Genomic DNA, 10,225 nt, shown 5'->3' with positions numbered 1-10,225 from the left:
GACTCAGAACCCAGATGGGCCGTATGTAGTCTCCAGGCCACAGGTTTCTCTCAACTTTTCTGTCAAATTCCATTTCTATTGCATAAAACTTCAGACATTTCTGGGATTTTTACTATTCTTTTGGGAACTGTGTTTTACAAATCTGTCCAGTTTTTACCAATAGCCAGGTGTTCTTCATGATGATATCTCAGAGAACTATAGTAAGAATCTTTTATAAAATCATATTTTAATACATAATCTGCTATTAGAAATTCATCTGAGCTTAAAATTTGACACAGTCATGACACACTTTCTCTAATCTATTCATTTCTTCAGCTGCGTTGTGAAAGTGAATAAGTAGGCTCCGTCACTTGAGTTGCTTAACTGGGCTGCTTGTTTCTTCCAAAGGCTGTTCTGGGATTGTTTCATAAATTGGAATCTGCAAATCAGAGGGTCTGGTTTTAGACATGTGGTAGCAAATAGGTTATACATATCGACTTTTTTCTATTAAATTCAACATTCAACATTTCAAAAAATTTAAACGCGACAAATCTACACTATATATATATATATATATATATATATATATACACATACATTTGTAAGAAAAAATACATTTGGAGTACCCAATTCATTTTTTCCAATTAGGGGCAATTTAGCATGGCCAATATACCTACCCTACACATCTTTGGGTTGTTGGGGTGAAACCCACGCAAACAAGGGATCTACACTTTATAAAGTGTGTCTGCAACTCAGTACTGAGAACAATAATAAAAGTAAATCTCAGTGCATTTATGTACTGTTACTGCCTGACACATATATATTATCATTTCCAGATTCATTGATTGTTATACTCATTGTTGACAATTAAGTGCAGTACTGAGAGGTCACCAGGTTGATTAGCTTGATCACAGGTATGGAGGGATTTTCTTACGAGGAGAGGTTGAGTAGATTGGGCCTGTACTCATTGAAGTTTAGAAGGCCAAGAGGCGACCTTATTGAGACACACCAGATTCTCAGGGGGCTTGACAGGGTAGACACTGAGAGGTTGTTTCTCCTTTTGGGAGAGTTCAGCTGAGTATGATGTCAGATCAGACATCATCTCATTGAATGGCAAAGCAGATTTGATGGGCGGAGTGGACTACATCAGATCCTATGTCTTACAGTCTTATATCTTTCAGATGATTTGTTCAATTAAGAATGTCTGTGATCTCAGGTAGATATGTAAAAGATTCAATAAAACCATTTCAAAGAGAGCAGGAGAGTTTTCTCCTGTGTTATGGCCACTATTTATTGTTTAATCAACATTATTTAAAAAATGAATATCTGGTTTTATCAAATTGCTGCTTGTGAGAGCTTACTTTGCATAAATTGACTGTTGTGTTGCCTACATTAGAACAGTGAACTCACTTCAAAAGTGTTTTAGTAGCTTCAAATGCTTTGGGATATCCTGTGATTTTGAGGGAGCTATATAAAACAAATCTTTCTTTTTCTTTAGCCTAATCTGAGGTATTTTGTGTGTATTTTGGATCCAATTTCCTGATTGTGCTCTAAGTGCAAAATCTACTCCATAATTGTGCCAATAAATATTACTCTACTTTCCCGTGGCCTGATTTTAAACACATCCCTATAATTGTGTTAATTAATAAATCAATGTGTTGTCAGCAAAAATCAACATTTTTATGAAGAGTATCTAGTCCTTCAACTATGAGGAATCTTATTTAAAATCACTGAAAATTATTTAAGCAAAAAATGAACTATTTTAGTCAATAGTCTTTCCTCCTCTACAGGAAGTGCTAGAGTCTTTCTCAGCTATGTTACACTGGAATCCACAGCCCAGGTTGTCATTATTCCTGTGTGAGCCTAACAATGAGTGTCAACGGCTATTTATCCATGCAAGGCATCAAAACAGCATGCTACTAATGTAGATGCTGCCACAGTCCCAGATGGCCATAGGTTGCTCTCCCCTTTGAGAGCTGACTAGTGGTGATTTAACCTGAGGATCACCACACCTCAGGCGAGGAGCAAGGTTGAGAAGACACGGCCTTCATGAATAATCTCAGTCGTCACGGGTATTGAACCCGCACTGTTAGCATTGCCCTGCATCACAAACCAGCCATCAGGCAACTGAGCCTCCACTAGTCCACACATGCACCCACTCCCAAGAGGAGCTGCTGGGTAATAAATGGAGTCAGAAGATTGGTGGATTTTCCCTCTCTGCGTTCTTTAGCTATCTTCACTCTCTGGTCTCTACAATGTACTCTCTATGTTTCCTAACTTTTCATTGTCAATACTGACCATACTTCCTAAGCACTCCTACTCAAGACCACGCAGACCCTATTTGTCTGCTTATAACATCCATTAGAGATATCATACTATTGTGATCTGTACAGACAAACCAACATTAAGTGAGTTACTTTATATATTCAATGCATTTTTGAGGGGGAATAGACTGGTTGACAAAGGTCATCACTGTAATTATTAAATAACTGAAAGGACGTTACTAATGTTGATGTTGAATATATTAAGTGTTTACGGCAAATAATTTATTCCATGAATTTGAATGATTTGGAAGAAATCAAAAAACTGACTTCTTCTCACTGTTGTGCTGGAATTCATCTTTTTTTAAAAAGCCATTCATGAATATTGAGGAAAAGCAAACTGAATATAGTTTAATAATAGAAGTTGCCCCTCCTAATTTACAAATGGACGCATTCTCTAATTTTCACTGAATACAAATTAGGATTTAAATTCATAGGTTGTCTGTGTAAATCGAGGCTTTAGAACCTTGATTCTATAATCTGAGGATCAAAGATCAGCAACAACTATGAGAATTATTCCACAAGATTATCACCAACACACAAAGCGACAGTCGGAGCTAGTAGGGATCATTACTTTAGATTGCAACTGAATCACAGAATGGTTATACAGCACTTGAGGCCTTTCGGCCCAACATGTCTGCTGTGGCTCCCTCAAGAAGCAACTCCGTGTCCTTGCCTCGCCTTCTTGGATGGCAGTGGTTCGCACTGCTGCCTCACAGCACCAGGGTCCCGGGTTTAATTCCGGCCTTGGCTGTCTGTCTGTGTGCAGTCTGCACATTCTCCCCGTGTCTGTGTGGGTTTCCTGGTGGTGCTCCGATTTCCTCCCACTGTCCAAAAATGTACAGGTTAGGTGGATTGTTATCAAGCTAAATTGCCCTTTATTGTCCAAAAGGTTGGGTTATGGGATAGGGTCGGGACGTGGATGTGGTGGACTTTCCAAGAGTCGGTGCAGACTTGATGGGCCAAATGGCCTCCTTCTGCACTGTAGGTATTCCATTCTATTCTCCCCGGACCCTTCCACGTTTTTCCTTTTCAGACCCAATTCTCTCTTCAACGCCTCGATTGAACCTGTTTCCACCATAACCTCAGGCACTGTGTTCCAGATCATGACCCCATGTTGCAGAAGGTTTTCCTCCGGCCACCGTTGCACCTTACGGCCAGTTACCTTCCATCTGTGACCTCTTGGTCAACTATCCATTCCTCAATGGGAGCAGTCTTCTCCCGCTCTACTCTATCCAGACCCCTCATGATTCTGAATACCTCAAAGCATCCAACAGCATTAAAAATAATCAGACCAATGTCTTATCAATGGATTATTTTCCATTGAGGATTTAATTCATAAAAAAAGAGGGAGATTTGTAAGGGGTTCTGGAATCAAACACCCAGTAATGGTCAATTACAATAACAAAGATGTTGGGGCAATTTCAGCATCCCTTTCCCCAACTAACTTCTGCTTCAGATCCCAAACCTGTCTCAGGAAATGTGATCATTGTGAGATTTCTAGTGTGTATCTTCAGCATTTGCGATTGTTATCAAGGCCTTTGGGGATCTCTGCTCCCGTCTAAACCTTTGGGGGATACAATTCAGGCACGTTCCCGATTTGTTTGCAGTGTGCTGCACAACAACCGCATCTCGCCACTTTCCAAACGCACTGAACCCAACACAGGCTCCCTCCGCCCGGACACTCACTGCTGATGATCGCCTCCTCAGCCGAGGGGCATCCCGGATCTTTATTAGCTTCTTCTCCCGGTTCGGGGAGGGCCGGTCGTTCAGGCACAAAACCTGCCCGGCGGTGAGATTGGGTTTCCCTCCCATGAAGTCATGGGACGTGAAGGTATTGGCCGCCTTTAGTAAGTGCTGCATGAAGAGAGGCTTGGCTTCTGCAACGTCCCCTCCTGCACAAAAAATGAGCAACTCGTTCGCCTGATGTAACAATCGCGGCTTCTGTGACCCCCCACCCCCCGTGTTCCAACCTATCCTGCCACAGTACCGTCACAGACTTTAAATCGCCCCGTGGTTTCCTTCTTACAAACAGCTAATTACAGGAAACTATTAGAACAATTCGCATTTAACTAACCCCATCATATCCCGTGCGCCAACTCTCTGTCTCCAGAGAGAGAGCCTTTAAATGGACATGGACTGCAGCGTTCAAAGAGGTAGCTCGCCACCACCTTATCAAGTGTAATTGGATATGTGGCAATAAATGCTGGCCCAGCTTTAAGCCCAAGCCCCATGCAGCTAATAAACACATATAATAGGACACCCCACCAATGAGCAGTCAGGACATTCAGGGGTGGTATCTTACTATAAAAGGGATGAGGCACTCACACCCTATCTCTTTCCACAGACCAACATCTACAGAGTGTCTCATCAGCATCACACCCCAGCACCTGGCTTAGAGCAAGGCTGGTTCAGTTAGACTGAGTTACTACATTTAGATTAGCAGAGTCGAACTCATTGAGAACTGTGCTAAAACACATTGAACTCACTTCAAAGTCTGGAGCATCTTTTCCTCAAAACTGCATCAAGTGGCAGCTTGTGTTATTCCAAATTACATAACACAACACCTTGAATTATTTTTTTTTAAATGCTCTCTTTAAAAACACAAACCTATCCATCAGATATTGTGTTATAAGGATATAAACTCATTTTGTTAAAAAAATAAGCAGGAACATATTCATTAATTGGATAATTAATATTGTAGGGTGCTGGATACCTTCAATAGGTCTTAATTAAGTCTTTGCAGTCTTTAGTCAGTTAACTTTATGTATTTATTAACTACAAGATTCCATGTACAAAAACACCATAAAGGGTTCAAGCTAGGAGCTGTCGCCAAACTTGTTTCTACACAAAGCTCTGTCCAACTGGACACTGACCTCTGGGTACAGGTCACATGTTCTCTTACATCACCACGTGGGCAGTATTGAACTCTGACCCGGTTAACCCTATATGTGTCCTTATACTACAAGTAATATTAATTATTTTAAACATTAATTATTTTAATATGAAATCAGGTACTGTGCACAAATATGGAAAAAATAAGGAAATCCATAAATTACTAATAACGTTTCAATGATTTAACCATTAAACCAAACCATTAAAAGAAGTTGTGAATACCACAGGACCACTTGCCATCCATTCCTTATTGTTAACTTTGCATCTTAGGTAATATGGGCTGCATCTGCCACCCACTGACTATGAATGGGTAGAAATTAGATTACATTTTCCATTTGCACCGCGCTGTCTTATTTTGTGTTCCGTTGATATTTTAAAATCCATGTTTATCTGAGTTGCATTAGTTGAACGGGAGATGTAAACAGCACCAAGGCTCAGAGGTAGTTTCTTCAAACTTTATAAATATCAAATCCCCTCGCCCAACCAGTCAGCCAATCTTTACTCTGGAGTTTCTTTGTAGTTCTGTCTTGAAGGTTTCAAGAGGAATAAGTCAATATTGAAAACATCCCACAGAGAGAGAATGCACATCACTTTGGATAAATGGATGTTTTCTGGAATGAGGTTTTGAGTACAAAAGCTGAAATGAGATTCCATTAGTTGGCCCCATTACCATGTGGTTCAAACTGGGATGATGGTTTTCATGCTGCACCATTCTGGTGGGTCAGTGTCCCAGGTTCAATTCCCGGCTTGAATCACTGTCTGTGTGGAGTCTGCACGTTCTCCCAGGGTCTGCGTGGGTTTCCTCCGGGTGCTCGTATTTCCTCCCACAAGTCCTGAATGACGTGCTGTTGGATGAATTAGACATTCTGAATTCTCCCTCAGTGTACCCGGACAGGCACCGGAATGTGGCGACTAGGGGCTTTTCACAGTAACTTCATTGTAGTGTTAATGTAAGCCAACTTGTAACAGTAAAGATTATTACTACGAAGATTATTATTGTTACCTGCTCAGTATTTTCAGCATTGCTCTACTTTAACATGGATTTGAACTGGCATCTCAGTCAAAACTACCAGTAGATTTTCATTATCCTCCCCTTCTCAATCATGGTGAGGGCTTCTGAAGAGCAAATATGGCATTGCATTTGGGTATTATCATGCAGGAGGTGAAGGAGCACAGCTCAGGCAACATTTCAGATGGATAGCCACTGGCAGGTTTTACTAAACCCAATCCCCCCACCAGCTCCCCAGAATATATAGGTAACACATGCGAGATGACGGTCTCACTCAGGAGATGTGCAGAAACAAAGTGTACTTGATGAAAAAGGCAATAGGACAGCTCTGCCTGTAACATTCTGCAATGGGACCTCCAGCAATGCCTATCTGCCCACACTGCTTTGATGGTGACCATTACTTCCGCTTTTATAGTGCTTTCACATTTTCGCTGGAGGCAGGTGATCATTGCAACATCAGCCAGTCTGCAGCAGGGGGAGCATTTTGCTGCAAAGGAGGTGTAAATTGGTTGTCTTTACTATCACAGAAAATTACTGTTGTCCAGTTTTACAGCCACACTAATTTTCCTGAAGTCCAGGCTGCAATCAGCAATGGACATTGAGAAACAAGGCCATGTTACTTTGCATGATCTCACGGAACATACCCTCAACAAAAAGGACTCCCACAGCCCGACTATAGAGATTGCGTGTGACAAGGTACAGAGGGTTCCATACATTAACACCACGGTGTGCTGGATTTCCCTCAATTCACATCAGTGGACAGCTTCTGAGCAATGATGCCAATCCCTTACTCCCACGGATAATAGGGAGTGACTTTAACCCTCGCTACCACCTTCTTCCTGAGGGTGGCACAGTAGCACAGTGGTTTTCACTGTTGCTTCACAGCGCCAAGGTCCCAGGTTCGATTCCTGCTTGGGTCACTGTCTGCGCGGAGTCTGCACGTTCTCCCCCAGTCTGCATGGGTTTCCTCCGGGTGCTCCAGTTTCCTCCCACAAGTCCCTAAAGATGTGCTTGTTAGGTGAATTGGACATTCTGAATTCTCCCTCTGTGTACTTTAACAGGTGCCGGAATGTGGCGACTAGGGGATTTTTCACAGTAACTTCATTGCAGTGCTTTTTAAAATAAATTTAGAATACCCAATTAATTTTTTCCAATTAAGGGGCAATTTAGCGTGGCCAATTCACGTAAGCTGCACATCTTTTGAGTTGTGGGGGCGAAACCCACGCAAACACGGGGAGAATGTGCAAACTCCACATGGACAGTGACCCAGAGCCGGGATTGAACCTGGGAACTCAGCGCTGTGAGGCAGCAGGGCTAACCCACAGCACCACCGTACTGCCCCTTCATTGCAGTGTTAATGTAAGACTACTTGTGACAATAATAAAGATTATTTTTTAAAATGGCATTTACACAAGATTCACATACCCAGTGGTGTGTGCCTGCTGGTGTCAATTCCCTCAAGGAGATCTGCAAGTTGATAGTCCCCAGTGTCTGGGAGCTATGCTGTGCTGACCTTGTTTTGCAGCTTCTGTCCATTTTATCCACAGTGGACATTATTGGAAAGAATCAAAAAGAGATGGATGAGACATGCAGTGAACTTAGCTGAACATCAACTCAGCCAAGCATTCTTTCTTTCATACACTGGTCCCTCCTCAATCGGCAGTGTTTCAAAGGTAGCAGATACACTGCTTGTGATTTTCCAAATTCATTAGATTCTATAAAGGTCCCAGTGAATTGGGTGAGCAAGAAAGGAGGGAGAGAGCAAAAATAGGGAACTCAGCCCAGTTAGGCTGATGTCAGTCATTGGGAAAATGCATGAATCTATTATTCAACTTACTTAGAAAATCATAGCATGATTAGTCAGTCAGTTTGGTTTTACCAAAGAGAAAATTTGTTTGACAAATTTATTAGAATCTTTCAAGGATATATTAAGAAGGATAGATAATTGGGAGCCTGTTGATGTGGTATACTTGGATTTACAAAAAGGCAATCAACGTGGTGTCAAATGCTTAATGTGTAAAGTAATGGCTCATGACATCAGGGTATATTACAACATTATATATACATTATATTGTATAAACTACTTCCATCAGCATTTTATGACTCTTATTATTCCAGCTATACTGATTCTACCCTTGCTCTTCTGAATTAACATTCCTTTCTCATGACTGCTCTTGTTATTCCTTACTGTCAAGGTTACTCTTCTACCTTTTCCATTCTACCTGTGATTCAGCCATCTCAAGAAAACAAGCCCATTTCTCTTGTAATGGAGGTTAGATCCAAACCATTTATCTTTATTGTATCACTAGTTTATGAATGTTTTATGCATTCAGGTAAAGGGCCTTTCCTTTTATTTTCACTACTATTGAACCTTACTTTCAGCACTTTTATATTAAAATCTCTGCCCTTTTCCTGTCCCACACTGCTTGTCGTTACCCAAACCACTATACTGCTTAATTGATTTGATTTTTTTTCTCTTTAGATTTCTAAATCACCCTTCTCACTACCCCCCCCCCCCCCCCCCCCCCCCCCCCCCCCACTGCCGGCCTCACTCGTGCCCCCCCCCCCCACTTCTAGTTTAAAACGCTATTCATAGCCCTAATTATGCGATTCGCCAGAACACTGCGGTTTAAGTGCAGCCAATGCCAACAGAACTGCTCTCTCTTTCTCCATTACTCGTGCCAGTGCCCTATGAATTAAAACCCCCAACTAGGAGAGATAAACAGGACGTTTTCGAGTAGGCAGCCTGTAACTAAAGGATCAGTGCTGGGGTCTCAGCTAGTTATAAGCTATATTAAAGGGACTGAGAATAATGTATCAAAGTTGGCTGGCTGACAATACAAAGCTAGGAAAGAATAAAAGCTCTGAGGGGGATGTTAAAAAAATATACAAATTAACTGACTGGGCAGCAAGGTGCAGATGGTGTATAATGTGGGGAGTGTGAGGTTGTTTATTTTGGTGGTAAAGATGGAGAAGCAGGATTTTTTAGAAAGGTGTAAAATTTCTAAAGGGTGATGTTTGGAGATGTTGCATGTACATGCACAAGAAACACAGAAAGTTCACATGCAGATACAGCAATCAATTAGGAAGGCAAATGGCCTATATTGGTCTATATTGCAAGGGAATTGAAGTACTAGAATAAGGAAGGGGTTTGATGAGACCAGACCTTGAGTACTGTGTGTAGTTTTAGCCTCCATATTTAAGGAATGTTTGCTGCATTGTAGGCAGTGCAACAAACGTTCACGAGGTTGGTCCTTGGGGAGGGGGGTTGTCCTGTGATGAGAGCAGCAGATGCTTCCTCTTGTGGGACATTCTAGAACAAGAGTTCTTAGTCTTAGGATAAGAGGTCGCAAATTTAAAACAGAGTTGAGGACAAACTATTTCTCCCAAAGGGTTGTAAATCTGTGGAATTTGTTACCCCAGAGTCCAGTGGATGCTGGGACAGTGAATAAATTAAAGGAGGAGTTAGACAGGTTTTTAATTGGTAATGAGTTGAAGGGTTATGGAGAATGAGCAGGATGTGGAGTCTTGTGGATGCTCTAACCTTGAATATATTTAAGGCTGCGGTTGGATAATTCTTGGTCTCTAAGGGAATCAGGGGGTATGAGGTGCAGGCAGGAGAGTGGAATGCAGGCAGAAGATCAGCCATGATTCATTTGAAGATCAGCCGTGGTCCTATTGAAAATCTGCCGTGATCCTATTGAAGATCAGCCATGACCCTATTGAAGATCAGCTATGGTCCTATTGAAGATCAGGCATGACCCTATTGAGGATCAGCCATGGCCCTATTGAATATCAGCCATGACCCTACTGAAGATCAGCCATGATTCTATTGAAGGTCAGCCATAGTCCTGTTGAAGATCATCCATGACCCTATTGAAGATCAGTCATGGTCCTGTTGAAGATCAGTCATGATCCTGTTGCTGATCAGGCATGGTCCTGTTGAAGATCATCCATGGCTCTATTGAAGATCAGTCATGGTCCTGTTGAAGATCAGCCATGATCCTGTTGCTGATCAGGC

The 10,225-nt window shown here is 41.8% G+C and overlaps 1 long non-coding RNA gene across 2 annotated transcripts; it reads right to left on the bottom strand.

The window, feature by feature from the left end:
* Nucleotides 1-207: 207 nt before the first annotated feature.
* LOC119974809 lies at nt 208-4,395 on the bottom strand. Of its 2 annotated transcripts, XR_005462577.1 has the most exons (3): nt 4,378-4,395; nt 3,990-4,195; nt 208-418 (listed from the first exon to the last, which is right to left on the bottom strand). It is a non-coding gene; the product is annotated as an uncharacterized LOC119974809 (long non-coding RNA). The 2 variants fall into 2 exon arrangements; XR_005462576.1 differs by lacking the exon at nt 4,378-4,395 and having other exon boundaries at nt 3,990-4,260.
* Between the last annotated feature and the right edge of the window lie 5,830 nt (nt 4,396-10,225).

The sequence above is a fragment of the Scyliorhinus canicula genome, chromosome 12 (assembly GCF_902713615.1).
Source record: "Scyliorhinus canicula chromosome 12, sScyCan1.1, whole genome shotgun sequence".
Classification (NCBI taxonomy): Eukaryota; Metazoa; Chordata; class Chondrichthyes; order Carcharhiniformes; family Scyliorhinidae; genus Scyliorhinus; species Scyliorhinus canicula.
This window is presented reverse-complemented; position numbering and strand designations above follow the sequence as displayed.